General features: G+C 60.7%; 1 protein-coding gene across 1 annotated transcript in view; it reads left to right on the plus strand.

The window, feature by feature from the left end:
• SORCS2 (sortilin related VPS10 domain containing receptor 2) overlaps positions 1-23,707 on the plus strand; it is a 452,327-nt gene that overhangs the window by 149,953 nt on the left and 278,667 nt on the right. The gene's annotated exons all lie outside the window — the stretch shown is intronic.

A 23,707-nucleotide genomic window follows, 5' to 3' on the forward strand; every position in this document is an offset into this window, starting at 1 on the left:
ACTTTGGTTTGATGCTCCTGCCAACACAGACTCCAGCAACAGCCCCCCCACCACGCCCCCGGCACCCAGAGGTGCTCCCAGAGGGGCAGGCAGGAGCACCGCCGGCCGGAGGGAAGGGCAGGGAAGGGGAGTCGAGTCTCCACGGGAGCCGCCGGTGGCTGGGGGTGGGTGTGTGTCAGGGGCCTTTGTTGGGGGCACCTGAGTGGGTGGCGGTCCGGCCGGGGACATCCGCTGCCCTCATGGGTTCCTTCGTGGGAGCGGTGGTCAGCGGCCTTTGAGATGGTGTTGAGGCCCAGCCCCACGTCTCCAAAAAGGATCCCAGACGGAGCCCTGAGGTAGGAAACGGACGAGCAGCGTCCCTTTGGTTGGCGGGTGCTGAGAGACGCTGCCCCCGCCACGGCCCACCCACCCAGGCGCGCGTTGCTCGGTGCGGAGCCCCTGGCCTCCCCGGGCGGTGACGGGAAACCCCTGAGCGCCCACTACTGACCTGCAGCCGGCCCTCGCTGATGGTAACGGACGGCACGGGTGCTCTTTCTTCAGGGTCCCCCAGGAGAGAGGACCCGTCACCTTCTGTGCCGAGTGTCAGGTACGTTCACGGCCGCCCCCGAGTCGGCCTCGCTTGGCAGGGACCAGAGGTGCCGATGCCCGGCCTGCCCCACCCCTGCTCGGAGCTGCCGGCCCGCCGTGGCCTCTGTAGGTACAAGAAGTGGGCTCTGTCCCTTGTCCTGATGACGCTCGTCATCACAGCCACACACGGCTGTGCGGGGGGTAGGTGCAGAGGGATGGGCCTGGGGGGGCTGCTCTGAGCGTCCCTGTACCCCGTCCTCCTGGGCGTCTTCTGTCCCCTGATGTGGAAGGAAAGGCGGGAGCCTTCCTTGTGTTCTTTCTCTCCTTCACGTCCTCCCCTCCCCTCTTCTCCCCTCCCCTCGCCTTCCCCTCCTCTCCCCTCCCCTCTTCTCCCTCCCCTTCCTCCCCTCCATCCCCTCCCCTCCCTTTCCTACTCTCCCCTCCTCTTCCTTCCCTTTCCCACTCTTCCCCTCCCCTCCTCTCCTTCCCTCCTCTTCCCCCCTCTTCTTCCCCTCCCCCCTCACCATTCCCTCCCCTCCTTTACCTCCCCTCCCTCCCCTCTCCTCTCCCTTCCCTCCCCTCCCCTCCTCTTCCTCCCCTCCCTTCCTCTGTCTCCTCTCCCTCCTGTCTCCTCTCCCTCCCTCCTTCCTCTCCTTCCCTTCCCCTCCCTCCCTCCCCTCTCCTCCTCTCCTCTCCCTCCCCTCCCCCTCCTCTCCCTCTCTCCCCTTCCCCCTCCTCTTCCTCCCCACCCTCCTCTTCTTCCTTTCTTCCCCTCCCCTCCCCTCCCTCCCTCCCCTCCCCTCCTCTTCCTCCCCTCCCTTCCTCTGTCTCCTCTCCCTCCTGTCTCCTCTCCCTCCCTCCTTCCTCTCCTTCCCTTCCCCTCCCTCCCTCCCCTCTCCTCCTCTCCTCTCCCTCCCCTCCCCCTCCTCTCCCTCTCTCCCCTTCCCCCTCCTCTTCCTCCCCACCCTCCTCTTCTTCCTTTCTTCCCCTCCCCTCCCCTCCCTCCCTCCCCTCCCTCCCTCTCCTCTCCCTCCCCTCCCTCCCTCTCCTCTCCCTCCCCTCCCCCTCCTGTCCCTCTCTCCCCTTCCCCCTCCTCTTCCTCCCCACCCTCCTCTTCTTCCTTTCCTCCCCTCCCCTCCCCTCCCTTCCTCCCTCCCCTCCCTGTCTCTGAGACCAGGTCCATGCCCCTTACCCAGGCATCCGCACGGGTTGCCACCATGAATGGGCTGTGTTTCTTGCCCACCTCCTTGGAGAAGGCCAGCTCCTCGGGGGCAGGGAGCTATTTGTTTCCTGCTGTGTCCCCAACACCATCCTCGGGATTTTGTTCTTGGATGAAAACATTGCTTTTACCCCTTCATTTCTTCTCCCAGCATTTACTGGCCACGGTTGGGCAGCCACTCAGCTGACGAAACCATGGCCCAGGCCATTGGGAGATGAGGGGAGGACCTAGCTTGAGTTCGTGGGCGGGTCAGTGGCAGGGCCTGACCCGCTAGAGGGACTTGAGTCACAGAGGCAGTCTTTCAGGGACGGGTGTGACTTGTGCCTCGAGATTCCTAAACCGGCCGCCCCAGAAGCAGGTACCAGCCCTTTCCTAGCAGCAGCAGGTGTGAGGAGGGCCCCAGGGTCTCCGTGGGGTACAGGCTCCCCATGGGGGACCGTGTGGCACTACCTAGCAACGACACTACCACCTCAGGCCGCATTAACAGAAGTATAGGGTCCACGCAACGGAGGTGATAGTCTGTCGTGCTTTGCAGCGGCCCAGCCGCACCTTGAATACTGTTCAGGTGAGGTCACACTTTAAGAGGGGCGTCCATAATCCTCAGTATGTCCAGAGCACCGTGGCCAGAATGCAGAAGTGGCAGATCCACCGTCAAGCACAGCGCTGTGGTGCAGAGCGATGGACTCTGACAGGCTTGAGTGTCTGCTCTGCCACTTGCTAGCTGTGCGACCTCGTACAAGTTCCTGAACGTCTCTGAGCCTCAAGTCCCTCCTCTGGGAAGTGGGAGCACCTGTGCTGCCTGGTTGTCGGGAGCATTAAATACTGACCTTTGTTGGGGCGTCTGTCCCAGTGACAGCGGACAGGGTGTGTGTCCTCGGAGCTGGCCCAGCTCCCCGTGGCTCAGGCAGAGCAGCTGTGAGCCACCAGCCCGGGGTCCCCCGCAGCTCTGACACTCACTAGGAAATTGCTCATTAAGGGGCCCTGAAAGCCCGCATTGAATTCACGCGGTTTATTTTTACATAAATTTGGGGGAGTGGGAAAACAAAAAGAGACGATTTGAAAAGAGCATTCTCCAGGCATAATGCAGGCTTTGGCAGGGGCCCAAACCTGACCCCAAATCCCAGCTCCAGGGTGCAAGCCGCTCAGAGACGCCCCCCACCCCCCCCCACCTGCCGCCTGCCCACAAAGCCCTGGCTGGATGTTCAGCTCTGCTCTGAATGGCTGAGCCGCCTTTGGCCCTAAATCCTGCGCTCTGGGCTGCACGAAGGCTTTAGGACTTGGAGAGCGGCTTAAATACCACCGGAGCCCTCTTTCTACAAAGGGCTTGTGCGCTGGAGCCCTGGCCCTGCCCACCCCGATTCCGTGTCCCCTGCCCCACGTGGCGGGGGGGTGGGGAGGGGGCCCTTTCCACAAGCTGGGGCCGAGCTTTCAGGCTCACCTCCGGGGCTCGGTCCCGCTCGCACCCCCGGGTGCAGCCCCTGGGAAGGCGGCCCCCTCTCGAGGACCCCCTGGTTCCTGATGGGCCAAGCCATGTCCCCCAGGTGGTTTGAAACACGTGACTCTGGTCTCCTGGAGGCAGCTTGGGAGGGTGAAACTGGCCGAGTGCATGACGAAATGCAGTCCTTAAGTAAGTGCCCACCGCGAGCTGTGTGTCCCGAGTCTGCGTCCATCGGTTCACTGATGGGGAAACTGAGGCACAGAGCGTGCAGCGTTTGTTTACTGAACCAAGAGGCTTGACAAGGAGGAGGCGGGGTCTGCCTCCAACACCTTTCTAGACGTTCTGGGGATGGAGAGCTCGGGTAGAGTGACAGGGACCCGAAAGTTGGGCTCAGTGGGGGGCTTTGAGAGACAGGGGCCCCCCGTGCTTCTCTTCCTCAGCCCCTGGGCTGCCTGCCCTCTGCCCCCAGGTCTGGTTTGCTTTGCGGTTTCTGCCCCCAAGGAACAGATCTGTCCTTGTGGCTCTTAGCAGCTCACCTGCAGCCTCCGGCCGACGTGCGCGCCCAGGGCAGCCCCCAGCTCCTTTGCGGGCATTTGCACATGCTGTTCCCGGATAGGAGTCCGGCACTGTCGCCCCCTTCCCGTGTTTCTGGCCCCTCCGCTCTGGAAGGCAAGGAGGCACGGGAGCTGTGTGACCTTGGGTAAGTTAACCCCCCTCTCTGAACCTCAGTTTCCTCATCTGTGAAGTTGGGCTAATCGTGGCAATACCGGTAACCCACAGAAGCGCTGGGGTCACGTGAGGAGAGCCTCAGCTCGCCCGGCGTGAGCAGCGGCAGCCCAGATGTTCTGCTCACGTGGGAAGTGTCTTGTCCCCGGCCTGTGCCAGTTCCCAGGACGTTCAGGTGGGACCTCCTTTCCGATCATCCCCTCAACCCCCGGGAAAGGGCCGGGGAACACGTTGGCCACGAGGGGCCCGGCTTCTAATCCCGGAGCTGGGCTGGGAGCCCCTGACCGCCAGACAGAGCTGTGTTCACAGCACCTGAAGGGCCCGGAAACGCTCAGGATTTCGGCAGGGTTTTTCCTTGTGTTTCGATGTCCGAGCCTGGGCAGAGCAGGAGGGGTGTTGGGCCCCTGAGTTACCTGCCCTGTGTGTGCAGGCTGGCACTGTGTGAGGAGGAGAAGGCAGAGGACAGGCCCGTCCATCCGGGACCTTTGTCGTGAGGATTCTCGACACTTAATTGTAACAAAGCTGAGAATACAATGAACAACTCCAGTGGAACTATTTAAAATTAGGGTCCTTGGCAGTTTGGCTGACAAATGTATTATTGAAAAATTACACATTGGGGCGCCTGGGTGGCTCAGTCGGTTAAGCATCTGACTTCAGGTCAGGTCATGATCTCATGGTTCATGGGTTCGAGCCCTGTGTCCAGCTCTATGCTGACAGCTTGGAGCCTGGAGCTGCTTCCGATTCTGTGTCTCCCTCTCTCTCTGCCCCTCCCCTGCTCGCACTCTGTCTCTCTCTCTCTCTCCCTCTCTCTCAAAAATAAATGAACGTTGAAAAATAAAAAAAAAAAAAAAAAGAAAGAAAAATTACACATCAGCACTAGCAAACGTTTCCAATAGGCAGTCGCATGGCTGTGGCCCTTCTGGCTGAAACCCTCGGGTTGTGCCTTTTCTGCCCTGGGCTCTTCACGCAGGTGAGTCCCTGCCTGGCACTCACTGGCCTGTCACTTTCCTGCTTATCGTCTTGTGCTTTGTTCTTTCTTCCGGGCCCACCTGCGGGGCACGGACCCCCCCCCCCCCACCCCCCCGGAGGGCACGGACCCCACGGTGTCTCCTAAGCAGCTTCGGCCGTTGCTTCGAGCCTCCAGGAACCTGTACTGGATGCTGGTCGGACCCCACAGGCCTCCCCTGGCCTCCTGGCACAGATACGATCCTGTCTTTCTCCCTCCTGGCTCTGCGGGCTCCTGGAGGGCAGGGACCAGGTTTCTCCAGCACAAGTAGGAGCTGGGTGTTTGCTTGTGCAGACTCAGGGCACGGGGGCTATTTGTCCGGGGGGCCACAGTGCCCCCTCGGACTCTTCATTGCATTTCTAGGGAGGTTTGCAGAGGGTTCCCACATGCATACCAACCGCAGATTCTGAGGGTGCAGGGGCCCCCATCCCGGGTTTGGAGAGGCCGTCTGTTCCCACCCGGAATCTGAGGCCGTGCAGGTCCCATCCCAGCGGGCCACCTGTGTCCTCCCCAGTGCTCCCCAGTGTCCTCCTTGAGAACCTCAGGACACTTCCCTGGTTTCCATGGCGATGTCAGTTTCCCATTCTGACTGCTCTTCAGAGGGATTATAAATTCATTATTTCATACTTAGGTCTTGCACTCTGCCTTCTGCTTCCTGATTCCGGAGTCTTGATAGGACTCGATTCATTTATGATCTGATGGGGAAGAAATGAATCGAGTTGGTGCCTGGTTATTTCCTTCTCCCGGGGCCGAGGATTGCCGTGCTCAGAGAGGAGCTGGCGCCCCCTGAGAGGCCGGCGTCGGTGACCTGGAATTCCCGTGGTGCCTCACGGGCTCTGCAGCTGTAGATTTGAGTCACCTGTGGATGAACGGAGCCGCTCGGACGATCACCTGCCCACAGACACCCCCCCTCCCCCGGGCCATGGGAAGTGCATGGGTGCCGTCAGCTTGCTGTGGGTCCTCGTCCCGGCCCGTCACTCGGTAGCTGCCCGTCAGTGTCTGAGCCTCCGTTTCCTCATCTTTCAAATAAGTCTACTTTGCAGAGCTTCAGAGAAGGCTGGCGGCTGAGCAGGAGAGCCCAGCACAGGGATGGACGTAAAAGCACGTTACGTATGACAGCTGCTGAGTGAGCCGTCACCCGTCTTTCTTTTAAGAAGCCATCCTGCGCCCTAGCCGGCGGGGGTGGGGGAGGTTCCCCACCTTGGCCGTTGCTGACTTTTTGGACCAGATCGTTCTGCTGTTGTCACCTTGTGGGGGCCAGCCGGTGCACCGCAGGGCGTTTACCAGCCCCTGGACCTCTTCCCGCTAGATGCCGGGTAGTGGCGATCAAAAAACAATCCCCAGACGTTGCCAGATGCCTCCTGTTGGAGAACCGCTGCCCCCTGGCCTCTGGGCCCGCCCGGGAGAATGTCTGCGCCGTATCCGCCCCCGGTGCCCTTCTGGCTTCTCCTGTTGATTTTCCGTCCTGCGTTCCTGCCACACGTGCCTCTCGGTGACAATCGGTGCGTGCTGTCATTTCCCCAGGGAAGAGGAAGGTCGGCGCGCTGTCCTTGTGTGGATGCGCGTTTACGTTTCTCTTGAACGGATGGCTGGGAGTGGGATACGCTGGGTCTTATGATAGTGGAAGTTCCGCTTTTGAGCAAAATGGCATCCCTCCCGCGAAGGCGCCAGGCTCCCGGTGGTTCCACGTCCTTGCCAACACTTGGGATTGTCAGCTTTAAAATTTTAGCCGTTCACATAAGAGGGTGGCCGTGTCTCTTTGCGATTTAATTTGCATTTCCCTAAAAACTAACGACATCGAGCATCTTTTCATGTGTTTCTTTGCTGTCCATATCTTCTCTTTGGTAAAGTGAATGTTCAACGTTTTTGGCTATTTTTTATTGCCTCGTTTCTCTTTGTATTATCAAGTTGCTGGAGCCCTTTTTTTTAAAAAAAAATTTTTTTTTAACATTTATTTATTTTTGAGACAGAGAGAGACAGAGCATGAACGAGGGAGGGGCAGAGAGAGAGGGAGACACAGAATTGGAAACAGGCTCCAGGCTCCGAGCCGTCAGCCCAGAGCCCGACGCGGGGCTCGAACTCACGGACCGCGAGATCATGACCTGAGCTGAAGTCGGACGCCTAACCGACTGAGCCACCCAGGCGCCCCTCTGGAGCCCTTTTTATGGCCGGATTCAAATTCTTTGTGGGACGTGTAATTTGCAAACATTTTCTTCTAGTCCATGATTTGCCTTTTCCATTTATTACCAGGGTCATTCGGGTGTAAGTTGTTAATATTTGTGAAGTCCATTTTATCTATCTAGGTATCTATCTATCTATCTATCTATCTATATTTTTAGAGTCCGTTCTTTTATGTCTTATCTAAGAATCTTTGGCCAAAAGTCACAGAGATTTTGTTTTCCGTTTTATTCAAGAACTGTTATAGATTTAGGGTTTGCATTTAGGTCCGGGATCCATTTTGAGCTGACTTTTGTCTATGGTGTGAGGTAAGGGTTGAGGTTTGGTTTTGTTTTTTGTGGCTTTGCAAATGTCCTATTGGTTTAGCACCATTTGTCGAAAACACCATAACGATTCGTTTTCAAGGAGCAGAAAGAGGTCAGGGGGAGTTTCTGGGGAGAAGGCTGGGGTTGGAGTTGGCTCACTAAGACGGGTGGTGGGAGAGAGTGGGCGGGGAGAGAGCAGAGGATAGTGAGCTCTCACCGGCTCCAGGTCTGAATGCGGCAGGCTCGTGGCGCCCAGATCCTTCCATTGCAATACCAACCGGTTGCCATGTAGGCAGTAGCAGTGGGGTGCCTCCCAGAGCCCCGGGCGTGGGTTTCCAGACGAAGCGGCTTGACCCGCCCGCTTTCTACTGCTGTTTTCACACCATCCGGCCAAACTCCCTTCTGCCCCTGCAGAGCCCAGGGCCCACTGAGGCCACGGCCGCCATCTTGGTGGCTGTCAAGGGCCGAGGCCCCTCTACTCACTGAGAAGCCCACGCATTTGCAGGAAGTACTCGGAGGTGGCCCCTGCAGCTCAGTGACACGTCCGCGATGGGGACACAGGCTGAAGTCCTGCGGTGTCACCCCGACTCTGCAGCCACTTTGCGCCCCTGCCTGCAACTCTGCCTGGGTGACAGTACACAAGGGTGGGGAAAGGGCTTGAACTGGGAAAACCCACCCAGGGCTCACCTTTACAGCGAGGACTCCTGTGTTCGCCTGGGATTTTGTGGCCGATCAGTTGACAAATCCCCAGTCTGGACTGGGAACGGGGTGGTCCTCAAAAAGCCACGTCTGGCTAAATGCACCCGTCCTTAGGGCTCCCGGAATAGTGATGAGGAAAGGGAATGTGCTGGGTAATTTGTGGAGCGTGAGAGGAGTCGGGCCCACGAGGCTGCCTTGTCCAGCTCGGGCTTCCATGAATCCCCTGCAACAAGCCAACCAGCTCATCCCCCGCTGCTTGCTCACCCCCAGTGACGGGGAGCTCACTACTCTGATTAAGGGGAAACTCAGCTTCAGATGGAATGTCTGTGCCTTTTCTAACTCCTGAGTCAAGTGTGGGATGCAGACTTATCAAATAAGTGTATAGGGCATATATATCAGTGTCTTCCTAAGGTGATAAATGGAAAATTCCAGGAGCACCAAGGCCAGTTCTGTGAGCTATTATCCTGGGGCATGAAAACTGTCACGTTCTTACCTCCTACGTGGGGCCTTGCGCCCTCATGGAACCGTCAGGAGGGCACTGCCGAGGGGTTTCCCAAGCGGGGCTTGGCCGGGCCGGCCAGCGGGAATCCTTGCCTCAAATGTGTCCTGTTGTTGTGACCTGTAATGGTGAGCATGAGTGGGAGGCCCGCCCCCGCGACCTGGGTTTGCCGGGAGGAGCGTCTCTGTTCAGGCCGGGCCGCACAGAACCAGACCAGGCCAGCCTCGTGGGACTGGGAACAGTGGCCAGACCAGAAGCAAGAACAAAACCCACACACCAGGTAGCTTGTGCCCTGCCGTAATGGACCCCCACCCGCCCAAGAACCCTCAGGAATAACGGCGAGAATCACAGGGTGTCTGCAGGGGTTGGGCAGAAACAAACGTGTCTGGTTCGTGTCGCTAGACCTGGCCCTTCCGCTGTCTCGTGCAAGCCCGTCTCCCATCTTTGTCTGCCAGTCAATTGTGCACGAGTTACAGGACTTCCCTGAGCCTCGGCTGGAAGATGTAACTGTCCCTAATCACAGGCTTGTTCTGGAGATCAAACCAGGCGAATGCTTCTAATTTAGAAAGTTCTGGATCAGCGCTGGGATGTAAACACCTAAGCCGGGTGATTACGAGATGCAGCACAAGAAGACACGGGGCACGTAGTAGGAGTGCGGTCGAGGACAGCTAGCTGAGTGTCTGCACGCCTTAAAGCCCATCTGGACGGAGCTCTGACTGCGTGCAGCTGGAACACACATGACCTCTTTTGTCGTAGAATTTCCCCCCGAGCTTGTAAACATAAAACATCCGTGTTACAGAAAACTCAACCAGCGTGCCGAAGAGGAAAGAAAACAGCCTGTACGGCCTGTTTTTACATTCAGACAGTTTCTGTCTGGTTGGTTTCCTGCACACGTGTCTGTGTGTCTGTGATCTGTCCGTGTCTGTGCGGGTTCATACGTGCACACGTGTGTATACACTTTTTCACAGTTACAACAGAAGAGTCGACGGGAACCATTCCAAGTTAGTGTGTCAGGTATCTGCTGCTTACCCGTGGGATGCTGGCCCGACCCCGGGCCGGGGTACGAGTGTGGGCGTGACTCATGGTTGTTGGCCTCAAAAACTCTGTGCTCTCGGGGCGCCTGGGTGGCTCAGTCGGCTGAGCGTCCGACTTCGGCTCAGGTCATGATCTCGCGGTTTGCGGGTTCGAGCCCCGCGTCGGGCTCTGTGCTGACGGCTCGGAGCCCGGAGCCTGCTTCGGATTCTGCGTCTCCCTCTCTCGCTGCGCCTCCCCCGCTCATGCTCTGTCTCTGTCTCTCTCTCTCTCTCAGAAATAAACACTAAAAAATTGAAAAAAAAAACAAACCTCTGTGGTCTCATGGAAGAAATAAATACACGTAGATTTTCAGTGTCATCTGGGGGAAGACCTGCTGTATATAGAATTTCAAATGTTTTTTTCATGTAATACTGTGTCGTGAGTATTTTCCCAGATCATCGTTTGTCTTCCCCCCCCCCCCCCCCAGTGCTTTGTGTTTCCTGATTGACGTAGATGGTTTCGCTACAGTTTATGCAAACATTCGCCCAACAGGCATCGCTTTCCCGGCTTGTTATTAGAAGTAAACAGCGCCGAGATGAGCTCTGAAGGTTGACAAGCAGATGTGTTAGCCCAGCCCCAGAACCGGGGACAGAGACGGGGCGGGGTGGGGGGAGGGTGACAGGTCAGGCCATCTGCCAAGGGTCTGATTCTGGAGGAAAGGGGGACGGCTGTGATCTCAGCTGGATCTGGACAGGCGTTGATCACGCCGGCGTCCCATCTGAAAGCCGGGGCCACGTCGTGATGCGTGTTGAAACAGTTCTGCCAAATTTGCTCCATCATTAACTTTCAATCGCTGTTAATTTTGGACAGCGCTCTTAATTCACGTTTTTTGTCTTTGTCAAGTTGATAGAGACGGGGCTGTTTTCAGCCTGACGCGACGGCCGCGGGGCGCTCCTTCACCCAGGACGGCAGGATGCCCTCCGCCACAGCTGGTAATGAAATGCCAAGTGTGTGATTGGGCTAAATTGGCGTGGGGAGTTTACATGTGGAGCCGGCGTTGACAGGTCTGTTTTAGAGCGAGTTGCTCCGGTGAAGGGAGCATCCTGTCTGATGTACTGAGGGTGCAGTTCAGCCATCTGCTTGGGTACCAGCAAAAATCACTCCCATCCTGGTCCTTTGGAGCGACTCGCAGCGACTTCACCCTGGGGAGAGCTTCCGTACGGAGATTTCAAAAACGGAGATCTTGTTATTTTGTCTCCAGGAATCCAACCCTCCCGCCATCTCCTTCTCTCCAACGAGGGACAGATGGGCCCCCGTTTTCAGGATGAAGGATAGATACATTTTTTTCTCCTCTGCTTTAAGCTATGATTTCTTAGGCCAGCATGAAATATGCGGGGCAGTCAGGGTCATGTGTATTTATTACAGGTGTATTTGCATCAAATACAAATGCGCAAAGATGGGGACTCTTCGTGGCCATGAAAGTGGAACCAATTTGGTTGATGAGAGTAACCTTGAAGAAAACTAGCCCCTCTGTTAAAATTTACGCAGGCACTTCCCTCCCGGCCAATGTTTGTCATTGCAGGGCTCCGCTGGGATAATTTAAAGCACCTTATGGGGTGCCCCCCTCCCTACCGCCAGGAGAACACCTGTGTGCCAGGCTTTGCCCGTGTCATTGCCAAGTTGCTGTCGGTCCCACGGCCCACTCAGATGGTCCCTGGCGGCTGGCAATTAACCCGGGTCTGTCTGACCCAAGCGCGGGCTTGTTCTGTGACGATCTCAGAGGATGGGTCGTCTATCTCGTCTCGCCCCGTCGTTCACCATGGATACAGATGAATTCTTGTTTTTTTTTTCTAGTGTCGATTGATTTATTTTGAGGTGGGGAGGGGCAGAGAGAGGGAGGCAGAGAGTCCCAAGCAGGCTCTGTGCCGTCAGTGAGGAGCATGAACCATGAGATGATGAGCCAAAATCAAGCGTTGGGCACTCCACTGACCGAGCCAGCCGGCTGCCCCTGCTTCTTGGGATCTTTAACTGCCTTTGGGTGAGACAGGCAGCAAAGGGGAGCCTCTTGGCCGACCCCCCGCAATTCCCCAGCAGCGCACACAGCCTGTCTTTGACCTGGTGCAATCGGTGTGTGAGGCACACACATTTAAACAGAAGAATTCTCTTGCCCCCCGGACCCTGTGCCTGGAGGCGGGTGGGGGCCGAGGATGCCAGGTTGGAGGACCAGATCCAAGAACGGGCAGCTTTCCACACGGACTAGCTGTAAAAATAAGGATTCTTCCAGAAATTGCCCATGGGCTGCGGTTTACCCCTTGCTTTACTGGTTTGGACAAGGTCAGCGGGAGCTGGGTGACGTGACCTTGGGCGGGGGAAGGGCCGTCAGCTTGCTGCTGGGTCTGCAGGGTGGCCACGGGGGGCGACACAGGCTGTGTGGTCCCACCAGGCAGAGCTGGGACGGACTCAGGGAGCCAGGGTCGGCTACACACGCGGGGGGCTTTGGAAGGTGAGGCTGAACCCCCCAGACCCTGAGGCCTTTTGGACTCTTTCTAAGCAGGCGTGAGGGACTCCTGGGAATATGTCGCTCTGTCAGATTCACAAGAAGATCTCCAGGAAGTCCCCCCTGCCCCCCCCCAGATGGTGGTGTGGTTGGAAAACACGGTGACGGCAGCTGCAGAAATCTGCTTTTTAGAAATCGCCAAATGTTATTTTTAAAGCGCCTTTCTGAAAGTGCTTCATTCAGACGTTCACAGCACGGCTGTGATGACTGGCCTCTTTCCGGGCCGGGTCCCGCCGCCCGCCGGGACAGGCACACCTGTCCCAGGTCCCCAAAGATGGCTCCCAATGGCCACTTCCAGAAGAGGCGCCAGCCTCCGAGAATGCTCAGGGAAGCGGTTTCTGGAGATGTCTCCGGGAGAACCCCCTCCAGGGCACAGTCTTCCCAAGGCGGCCGCAGTCACGGCTGCTTCTGTGTCGGAAAGCCCAGATCAGGGCCCGCGGAGGCCACGGTCACCGATCTCAAAGACGACTTAACACTTGCCTGGGATCCAGGGCTTAACCCGAGCCCCACGTAAGCCTGGCTCTATTTGAGGACAATTGCTGCCCATGTATATGGATCTTGGCTGTGAGCCCCGTGGCTTTTTGGCTTTATAGAAATAGCATCCACAGGGAGGGGCTGGGCTTTCGTCGTCAGCTGGGTTTTGTACAGAAGCTGGAGTTGCCGAGACCTCTCGACAATCCCACTGATGCTTCCGATCGTGTTGGAGTTGCATTTGTGAGGTAGTGAGCTCCCTGTCACTGGATTCCTGGGTTGTTGTTGGGGGGTGGGAAGGAAGCTGAGGTGGGGTGTTCTGCATTCAGAGCAGCTGGATGTTTTCCAAAGTGTGGCACTTCTGCTCCTAGGGAGGGGCCAGGACAGGAGCGGCCGGTGACCCCAGGGGCCCCGAGGGGCCAGGACAGGAGCGGCCGGTGACCCCAGGGGCCCCGAGGGGCCAGGACAGGAGTGGCCAGTGAACGTAGGGGCCCGGAGGGGCCAGGACAGGAGCGGCCGGTGACCCCAGGGGCCCCGAGGGGCCAGGACAGGAGCGGCCGGTGACCCCAGGAGCCCCGAGGGGCCAGGACAGGAGTGGCCGGTGACCCCAGGGGCCCCGAGGGGCCAGGACAGGAGCGGCCAGTGAACGTAGGGGCCCGGAGGGGCCAGGACAGGAGTGGCCGGTGACCCCAGGGGCCCGGAGGGGCCAGGACAGGAGCGGCCGGTGACCCCAGGGGCCCGGAGGGGCCAGGACAGGAGCGGCCGGTGACCCCAGGGGCCCCGAGGGGCCAGGACAGGAGCGGCCGGTGACCCCAGGGGCCCCGAGGGGCCAGGACAGGAGCGGCCGGTGACCCCAGGGGCCCCGAGGGGCCAGGACAGGGGCGGCCGGTGACCCCAGGGGCCCCGAGGGGCCAGGACAGGGGCGGCCAGTGAACGTAGGGGCCCCGAGGGGCCAGGACAGGAGTGGCCAGTGAACGTAGGGGCCCGGAGGGGCCAGGACAGGAGCGGCCGGTGACCCCAGGGGCCCCGAGGGGCCAGGACAGGAGCGGCCGGTGACCCCAGGAGCCCCGAGGGGCCAGGACAGGAGTGGCCGGTGACCCCAGGGGCCCCGAGGGGCCAGGACAGGAGCGGCCAGTGAACGTAGGGGCCCGGAGGGGCCAGGACAGGAGTGGCCGGTGACCCCAGGGGCCCGGAGGGGCCAGGACAGGAGCGGCCGGTGACCCCAGGGGCCCGGAGGGGCCAGGACAGGAGCGGCCGGTGACCCCAGGGGCCCGGAGGGGCCAGGACAGGAGTGGCCGGTGACCCCAGGGGCCCCGAGGGGCCAGGACAGGAGCGGCCGGTGACCCCAGGGGCCCCGAGGGGCCAGGACAGGAGCGGCCGGTGACCCCAGGGGCCCCGAGGGGCCAGGACAGGGGCGGCCAGTGAACGTAGGGGCCCGGAGGGGCCAGGACAGGAGCGGCCGGTGACCCCAGGGGCCCCGAGGGGCCAGGACAGGAGCGGCCGGTGACCCCAGGGGCCCCGAGGGGCCAGGACAGGAGTGGCCGGTGACCCCAGGGGCCCCGAGGGGCCAGGACAGGGGCGGCCAGTGAACGTAGGGGCCCGGAGGGGCCAGGACAGGAGCGGCCGGTGACCCCAGGGGCCCGGAGGGGCCAGGACAGGAGCGGCCGGTGACCCCAGGGGCCCCGAGGGCCAGGACAGGAGCGGCCGGTGACCCCAGGAGCCCCGAGGGGCCAGGACAGGAGCGGCTGGTGACCCCAGGGACCTGGAGGGCTGCCAATGTTGTTTCCATCTTCTTCCACGCTGACAATAAGGACAGCAGCCTGACCGGTGGTGAGCATGCCTGTGACATGCTCTGTGGGTCCCTTTAACAAAGCGAGGGCAGGCCCCAGGCCCTCGGCTCACCGGTCTTAGGCAGACCGCGTGTGTGCGGCAGGAGAGAATGAACTGCTTTCCTCCTGCTGCCCCTCGTGCGACTTCGGGGTAAGTGATGCCCGCTTCCCGTTTGTGGAAACCGTGCGAAGTTTCCTGTTTAAGTAAAGGAAGCGAATTGATTTAGGAAAACAGTATCGTAGCCTCTTGATGGGCGATTCTGGCGCAGATGCTGCAGTGGGGCCCAGAGCGATGGACGCTGCGTTTCTCGAGCTGTTTGGCTGCTGGCCTGACAGTGGTTCCTGGCCCTGTTTGGACAGGATGACCGTGGACCTGGGAGCCCCGCGGAGAGGGTCTGACACGGGTCTTCTGGACACACACACGGAGCACCCGGCTGGGACATGAGTCCCCAGGCGAGCAGGCTGTGCCCAAGGCTGCGTGGCATCGGAGGCCAGCCTTTCCTAGGAGGTGACATCGAGGGCTCCCCCATGGCAGCTGCACTTAAAAGAGCCCTTCTGCAGAAAGCCCTTTCTCAAAGCCACGCTGCTTCCTCTCTTCCTCCTTCCCCTCCCTCTCCTCCCCCTCCCTCCTCCTCCCCCTCCCCTCTTCCCTCTCTTCCCCCTCCCCCCTTCTCCTCCCCCTCCCCTCCTCCCCCCTCCTCCTTCTCTCCCTCTTCCACTTCCTCCCCCTCCCTCTCCTCCCCCTCCCCCCCTCCTCCCCCTCTCCTCCTCCCTCTCCTCCCTCTCCTCCTCCTCCCCCCTCTCCTCCCCCTCCCCTCCTCCCCCTCCCCCCCCTCCTCCCCCTCTCCTCCTCCCTCTCCTCCCTCTCCTCCTCCTCCCCCCTCTCCTCCCCCTCCCCTCCTCCCCCTCCCCCCCTCCTCCCCCTCTCCTCCTCCCTCTCCTCCCTCTCCTCCTCCTCCCCCCTCTCCTCCCCCTCCCCTCCTCCCCCTCCCCCCCTCCTCCCCCTCTCCTCCTCCCTCTCCTCCCTCTCCTCCTCCTCCGCCCTCTCCTCCCCCTCCCCTCCTCCCCCTCCCCCCCTCCTCCCCCCTCCTCCCCCTCTCCTCCTCCCTCTCCTCCCTCTCCTCCTCCTCCGCCCTCCTCCTTCTCTCCCTCCTTTCTCCCTCCTCCTCCTCCTCTCTTCCTCCTCCTCTTCCCCTTTCCCCTTATCTCCCCCTCCCCCCTCTCCTCTCCTCTCTCCTCCTCCCCCCTCCTTCCCCCTCCTCCTCCCTCCTCTCCTCCTCCCCCCTTCTCCTCCTCCCCCTCCCCTCTTTCTTCCCCTCCCTCTTCTCCCCCTCCCCCTCCTCTCCTTCTCTCCTTCTTCCACTTCCTCCCCCTCCCCTCCCCCTCCTCCCCCTCCCCTCCCTCTCCTCCCCCTCCCCTCCTCCTCCCCTTGCCTCTCCTCCCCCTCCCCCTCCTCCCCCTCCCCTCCTCCTCCCCCTCCTCCCCCTCCCCTCCTCCTCCCCCTCCCCCTGCCTCTCCTCCCTCTCCCCCTCTCCTCCCCCTCCCCTCCTCCCCCTCCTCCTCCTTCTCTCCCTCTTCCACTTCCTCCCCCTCCCTCTCCTCCTCCCCCTCCCCCTCCCTCTCCTCCTCCCCCCTCTCCTCCTCCCCCTTCTTCTCATCCTCCTTCCTCTGTCCCAGAACAGCAGACACATCTACTTCCAAGCCTCCCCGGATGTCCCTTGGGAGGGTCAGGGTCATTGCTGCCCTCCTCTGCAGTGACAGCCTGACTCCAGTGCACAAATTCTGGCCTGTGGCCTGAGGACCTCCTGTGCACTAGGTGCTGGGGAGGCGGGTGCCCAGCCCTCGTGTTCCAGGGAGCTTGGGCGCCGAGGAGACAGACCCCGACTGTGAGTCATCGGAGGAGGCAAGATGCGACGTGGTCGGCGGTGATGATGGGGACGGGCCCCCTCCGCCGCACCAGCCCCTCCCCACGGCAGACACGTGGGTGCCAGGCCCCCAGCTGGCCCTGGAGGGGTCTCCGGGGGGAAAGCAGCAGGTGGATGAAGAGTCAGGGTTACAGGGAAGAACGTGGCCCCAGCTAGGGGTCGCCGAGTCATGGGGAGGGGCTGACGTAGGAGGGGCTCTGAGTCCTCCGGGGGCAGGCGGTGTCACTCGTGGGGTCGGGGGAGGAATTTCAGGGCGAGGAGTGGGGTGAGCCGGGTAGGGGGGTGGGGGGTGGGGGCCGAGGTCCCCAGGTCTTGACGGCCAGTGAGGGCGCCTGGTGGGGCAGGAGACACCGTGGTGCTGGTGCCTGGGGGTGGGCTTATGCTCCTCACACGTCTGAAGTTGTAAAGTCAGTTCCCAAGCGCCGTCTGCGTCCCGAATCCAGGTTGAATGGCCTAGAGAGGCCCAGAGACCGGACCCCTCTGGAGAGGACCCAAGCCTGGCAGTCCCACCGGGATGAGCTTGACCTGCGTCTCCTCCTGCCCTGCCGGGGGAATGGGAACGGCTTATTGGCCCCACAGACCGGTTGGGCCCAGGCTGGTCTGTAAACCCTGAGGTGGGGTGGAAAAGTCTGCCAATGCGCCTATACGTTTGCGGGTTTCCTGGGATTCTTCACAGGGTCTGCACCAGGGGACGTGTCAGGGTGCCGGGTGCGGGAGGGGTATCGTGATCCATCTGCGTGGGAGAACGGCGGGTAAGGGGGGACTTGGGGGGCCAGGCCGCAGGTCAGGCGAGCAGGGGCGAGCGCGGCCGGGCTGAGGGAGGGGAGGAGGCGGGCTGGTGGGGAGGCCGCGAGGCCGCGTCTCCTGCAGACTCAGGGCTCCGTGCCAGGGCCCCCGGGACGTGTAGGCACCCGCAAAAATGTTTTAATTTCCTTTAAAATCAGAAGAAGAAAAGGCAAGTTTTTAGGTCAAGGAAACGTTTTGGTATAGAATACGGATCCATTCTTCTTTATACCAACGCAGCCATAAAATATAACTGTTAATATTTTTTTATGGAGGAAGTGGCCCATGAAATGCCGAAGCGCCTCAGGCCCCCACAAGCCATTTTGCACCCCAGATGGCTGAGAGGGGCGGGCTCCAGAAACAGAGACCGGGTTTCCTTGCCGGTCTCTCCCACCAGCTTTCTCGGGGAGATAAATTAGTCTTTGCAGAGCTCAGATGGGCCCCAAGTGGCCGCTCTCCAAGCTGGTAACTGGCCCAGCAGGCCCCCTGCTTTCCTGAGACAGGCCTTTGGGGGCGACCGGCCTCCCTGCTCCCCTTAAAGCCAAGCGGCATTTTGGGGGGGCTGCTGTGGCCCAAATGTCGGCGTTCCCAGGCGGATGGGGTCAAGGGCTCCCCTCCTACCCCCCCACTTCCTTTGTTCCAGGCACCTCTGTTCTGACGTGACCGCATCATTTCCAAGGAGAAATTCTTGGAAGGATCGAACATATGGTTCTCTGGCTGGGGACTGGCGGGGAGGAGGGGCCGAGCGTTGGAGCCCTGCCTGGGGAGGGATTTCTGTTTTAAAACCAGGACCAGCAGTTTCCGCCCACCTCCAGAGACACCCCGGGCACTTTCTATGTTGAGAGAAGATGTACCAACATCGCCGCGTTTCCGATGACATTTTATCGCCACAAACAGTCCGCCAGGTAGAAACGCAAGAGCGTTGTTCCGAACAGCAACGGCAGAAGTGAGCGAACGAACGAACGAATGAATGAGTGCCTAAGAACCTTGTCATTTTATCAGTCGTTTTCTCTACAGCGACCTAGAAGGGAGCGATAGGGGAGATTAAAATCCAATCGGGTTGTTAGAAATAGAGAGTAAATAGTATTTTCAAAGGACGGCGGGCTGGGAAAGTGTACCAAGACCCATCTATTAACATACACATCATCCCTTAAATGGCTTAGATGTAAAATGCCACTTTCCACCGATCAGCAACGTTCTCCATTTATTTTCTGCTGACTGATTTTGATTTATTGGGGCCCTTTCGAAGCTTACGTCTCAACTCCTTTTTTTAAACATTAGGTTTGGTGCCTGTGTGAGGTGCCTGATGGATGGGGGCGCTGGGCTGTCACTTGTCTGAGTTGGCACAGCCAGGGCGGGACCCAGTGCTTTCTGAGGCAGCGGCCCCGCTGCCCCTGGGGGCCTCCCCATCCCTCCTTCCGTCCGGGGCGGCAGAAGGGCACCTAACTGTGGAGTCAGGTGGGCCCCCGGTGGAGACCCCAGCCCTACCAGTTCCCGGCTGTGTCACCTCGGGCAGGCTGAGCCTCAGTGTCCTCATCTGGAGAATGGGCACGTGCCTGTCTTAGCACCTCACAGCTCTGGAGACCGGAAGTCCTGGAGTGAGGTGCCACAGGCTGGCTCTCTGTGAGGGAGAATGGTCCCCTCAATGGCCTCTGAGGCCGCATTCACAGGTACCAGGGGTTCGGGCTTCAGCCCCTTTTGGGGAGCTGCGATTCGACCCACGGCAAAGACGAAGACAGGCGGTGTCCCCCGTGGAGGCAGAGCGGAGGAGAGCGGCGGGGTCGGGAGCCCAGGGGGTGGACTCTGAGGTGCTCCCAGAAGCCGGTTTGGCCGTGTAGCAGGGCGGGGACCGGGGAGGACATCTCAGGCAGAATCTGCCCCAGGCCTCTTGCCCGGCTTCTGGCAGTCCTTGGCGTTCATGGACTCGGAGACACGTGACCCGGTCTCGTCTCCATCTTCCTTTGGCCTCCTCCCCCTGTACCACCCTCTCCTCATTGTGGGGACACTTGTCACTAGGTGTAGGACCACTCCAGGATGAGCTCAGCTTGAGGTTTAATTTCATCTTCAAAGGCACCTTTCCCAAATAAGGTCACATTCATTCTGAGGTTCCAGGTGGACCAACTTTGGGGGACAGCATTCACCTCACCACATCCAGGGGCTGTGGGGACCCGAGGGGGGCACCGGCCTTCACCGGAGGCGGGCAGAGGGTTCCGGAAGTCTCCCCAGACAGGCGTGCCTGAGGCGAATCCCTCTAGGAGGGAGGATGTGCCCGATGAGAGGAGGACGGGGGAGGCCAAGGGTGTCCCGGGAACAGCAAGCTGCAGGGCGAGTGGAGGGACAGCGGGGTCAAGGGGTGCAGAGTGGGCGGGGCCTTTCCAAGGTGTGCGGCTGTCCATCATGCCTGATCGAGCCCCGCGTCCGCGTATGTGTCCGCTCCTTCCTTCTCCGAACCCTGCCCGCTCCTGGGAGTCGGTCAGTGTGTGCCGTGATTCCGAGTCCTTATGAATAAGTCACTTGGCTGGACGAAGGCTCTCGGAGGAGTGGTGACATACGGCCAGGCCGAGGGCTCAAATTAGAACCACAGAGCGTCCCGGGCCAAGCAGGATGGATGGTCGGTCGCAACGAGCGCCCGGCAGGGGAGGGGTGCCGCAGACTGGCCCCGGGGCGGGACCCGCCAAGGCCAAGGACAGCCCGCCGGCTTTGAGTATGCCGGCTGCCGGCCCGCTGTGAGGGGAGGCGGCCGTGGGCACCTCTGGAGGCCAGAGCCGGGGCGGGGGTCTGGCTCCCGGGATGCAGCCCCACGCTGTGTCGTACTAAACTGGGGTGCACAGGGTGAAGGTCTTTCCGCGCCCCACCCCCCACCCCGGCCAGTCCCCTGAGGCACACCGGCCCTGCCACATCTGAGCTCTGTGACCTGAGGCAGATAACCTCCCTCCGTGTGCCTCCGCATTCCTCATCTGCAAAATGGGGACGGGATGGCTCAGGGACCAGGGCTGTTGGGAGGCTTACACGACACAATGTCTGGAAGGCTCGTGGCGCAGGCCCAGGACAGAGTGACGCACGGTGCTTCTGCCCTGGCCTGTGGATTCTGGGGGCCAGGGCTTGGCCTCAAAGCCACACCTGCCAGGGGAGGCCGAGGCCAGCTGGGCGAAGGGATGGGGCTTTGGCGACATGCCTCTGTGGACGTCTCTAGCTCAGCTGCTCTGGGCACCAATTGTCCCACCAGCGTGCACACCACAGGAACCAAGAGAATGCCCCCGACCCATCTGGGGATACTGCACCTTACTGGCCGGCCTCTCCCAGGGAGAAAGGGCCGTGGCCCCTAGGGGGGCAGGGTCACGGGTTCAAGGCTGTGGTTCTCGTGAGATGTTCCTTCTTACTTCCCATGACCTCTTTGGGTTCTTACATCCCAGCCCATTTCTGGTCCCCACGACCTGGGGACACCCGGGCAGGGCCTCCTGTCACATGGGGGGGGGGCTCCAGGGCCATGGCGGTCCCGGCAGAACAGCCCGATGGGGGTCACGACTCTGTGGGAGAAAGGGGTCCTACTAGGGCCCGGGGGGACCCGGAGCGTGACACGGCATCACTCAGGGCGGCCAGGCCTGTTTGTCTCCAGCCAACGGCCTCAGCCTGGCCGTCACCCGAGTCGTGGAGGAGGGACAGGACAGTCATTTGTCAGGCCCTCCTCAGCGTCAGGCAGGGTGCCAGGAACTTTGAACACATTAGCATAGTTTATGATCCTTGCCTCTCGGGGATGTGCGGCCGTTATCCGCCGGCGTTGCAGACAAGGAGGTGATGCTAGCCCAAGGGGGGGGGAAGTCACACGGTGTGTGGGGGTTCACACTCACGCTGAGCCAGCTCCAAGGTCGTGCGCCTTCCCCTGCCATTCTGGGGCCTCGTTCTGGTGCTGGGCCCGGGGGCGCAGCGGGTGGTGAGGGGAAGGGGCCCGGCCCCAAAGTCGTAACGCGTGAGCTCATGCCTGCTGCAGGGAAAGTATGTGTAATCAGATGCTGGCAGCTTAGCCCGGGGAAATCCTGGAAGGCTTTCTGGAGGAGATGGCATCTAGGCTGACCCGGTAAGGAGGACCCCCGAGGGGTGGACAGGTGCGCCTGGGGTCCTGAGTCCGTAGGTTGAACAAGCTTCTCGGGACACGAGTACCCACAGCGGCATCTCACCTAGGCGGCCTCCCACCGTGTTTCTCACGTGCATGTCTCATGAGCGCTCCCAAACCGCGACCCTAACCCTGAGCGGCGCGCTCACCACGGACCCATCGAACTCGTGTCCTCTCCAGCCCTGGAAGCCTGCGTCATCAATCCCTGCGTCATCGATGAGGAAACCGAGGCGCCCAGAGATTAAGCCGACTGGCTGCACAGCTCATGTGCCGCAGAGCCGGGATTCAGACAAGGCCCTCCAGACTCCCGGCACATAGTCGTCCCTCGCGAAGTCCTCCAGGCTCTGTGGAGGGGCCTGGGGAGGGGGGCCGGGGCGCCGCACCAGGAGGAGGGGTCTGGCAAGCGGCGGGAGCCAGGCTCTGTGCCCTGCAGAAGACGCTGTTGGGGGAAATGCCTCATGCTAGCAGCAAATTTGACACGGACTTGCTTGGCCCACTTGGGCGTGAGAACCTTCCGGGAGCTCCCGGGGCCTGTGGGGAATCCCGCCAGCTTAGAGAATGACGGAGGCTCCTCTAGTCCATAGCGGAGAGGGGGTGAGGCTCCCGGGTGGGTGGCAGGAGTGAATGAGGCTGGGCCGCCGGCCTGCCCTTCGTGTCTGCAGGATGGCACCGGGACGGACCAAGGCCTGGCCCTTGGAGGGCCCGCACCTGCCACGTGGCTTTCTGAGCCCAGCAGGTTTCCTCCCCCTCCCCCGGGGGGTCTCTGTCAGAGAGACGCAGGATTCCTCTCCCTGGTAGATAAATGCAGAATCAGTTCCTTAACTGGAATAGATTTCTTTGTAGAGGAGGCCTCTTGGGCAAAGGTGCCCACAGCTGAGCCCCGCTGCCCTCCCGGGGGGCCGGGGAAGTGGGGTGTGGACCAGCCGCTGCCTGCTGCTTGAAGGGAAGGCCGGCATTGTGGGTCCGCGGGGAGTCCCCTCCTCTTTGGTTCAGGGGTGCTGACCCCTCCCTTTGGTTCACACGAAGTGACACGGGGCTGCCCTGCGCGTGGCTCCTTCTACTGAGCGCGCCAGGCTGGAGCCCCGTCCGCGCCCTCTGCGGCTCGCCAGGCCTCTCGAGTCTCGCCGTGTGGTGTTCCCGAGGGTGGCTGGGCTGCAGGCTGTGTATGCGGCCTGTTGCCGGACGAGCTGGTTAATTTCCGGTCTCGGGCTGTTACCGCGTCGCAGGACAGAACTTGGGGCATCCATCACCCCGTACACACAAGGACGTCGATAGACTAGCTCCCCAGGAGTGGGAAGGCCAGGCCGAGGGGTCGGCGGGCTGTGGTTTTGTTACTGGTCATGCGTTAGCTTCACCGAGGGTGTGTCCTTTATGCCGCCACCGGCCGCGTGTCCCGGGTCCTGGAAACAGGCTCCTTTGTGAGCCAGCTCTGCCTACCCCGGACTGGCATCCTTCCAAATGCAGGTGGAGACTGACCCCAGGGCCCATTGTGGCTGGTCTGGTGGGAGGTCTCCATCCTGAAGATGTGACCCCAGGGTCATCCCTGCTGTTGGCTGCGATCTCTCCCGTAGGACAGATGAGGACACTGGGGCTCAGGGCCCGAGACTCAAGGCCCGCAGGCCTCACGCCAAGGCCAGCCAGCAAGCTGCCATCTCACAGACGTGCCCTGGCCAGGCCGCCCCGGGAGCCTCCAGGAGGGACTCTGCCAGCACCGATTTGCATGGGAGGGAGGTCATCCCGATGTCCCTCACCCTGTCTCACTGCTGGCTGTAAATCGGCCTCCTTGTCCAGCGTGGGATGTTTGCGTGACTGACGAGCCTGTGCTGAGAGTCACGACCTCTCGGTAGGACCAGATCACGGACCTCATTCCGTTAGAATTTCTTTAAATGTTTATTTCTGAGGGAGAGAGAGAGACAGAGCACGAGCAGGGGAGGGGCAGAGAGAGACACAGAATCCGAAGCAGGCTCCAGGCTCCGAGCTGTCGGCACAGAGCCCGATGCGGGGCCTGAACTCACGGACGGCGAGATCGTGACCTGAGCTGAAGTTGATGCTCAACCGACTGAGCCCCCCAGGAGCCCATCCTCATTCAAGTAGGCTGTGCCCTGTCCCTCTGGACCCAGGGGGGGCGTCCCCTGAGAACAGGTGCAGCCACAGAGCTCTTTTCCTTGCAGAGGACAAACTGGTCCAGTTCCCAAGTCCCTGTGACTGTTCGGGTGGTTTTTCTTTTCAGTAATGGAATAGAAGTGATCCCCCCCCCCCAGTGACTTTGGTAATCAGCCCCTTCCCCTGGGAGAACGCTTTACAGGTTTTAAAGTCTGTTGGTAACTGCTGCCTGTCGCGCCTTCACCTTCCAGTCCAAGGAAGGCGCGGGGACTTTTCC

The sequence above is a fragment of the Panthera tigris genome, chromosome B1, assembly GCF_018350195.1.
Source record: "Panthera tigris isolate Pti1 chromosome B1, P.tigris_Pti1_mat1.1, whole genome shotgun sequence".
Lineage (NCBI taxonomy): Eukaryota > Metazoa > Chordata > Mammalia > Carnivora > Felidae > Panthera > Panthera tigris.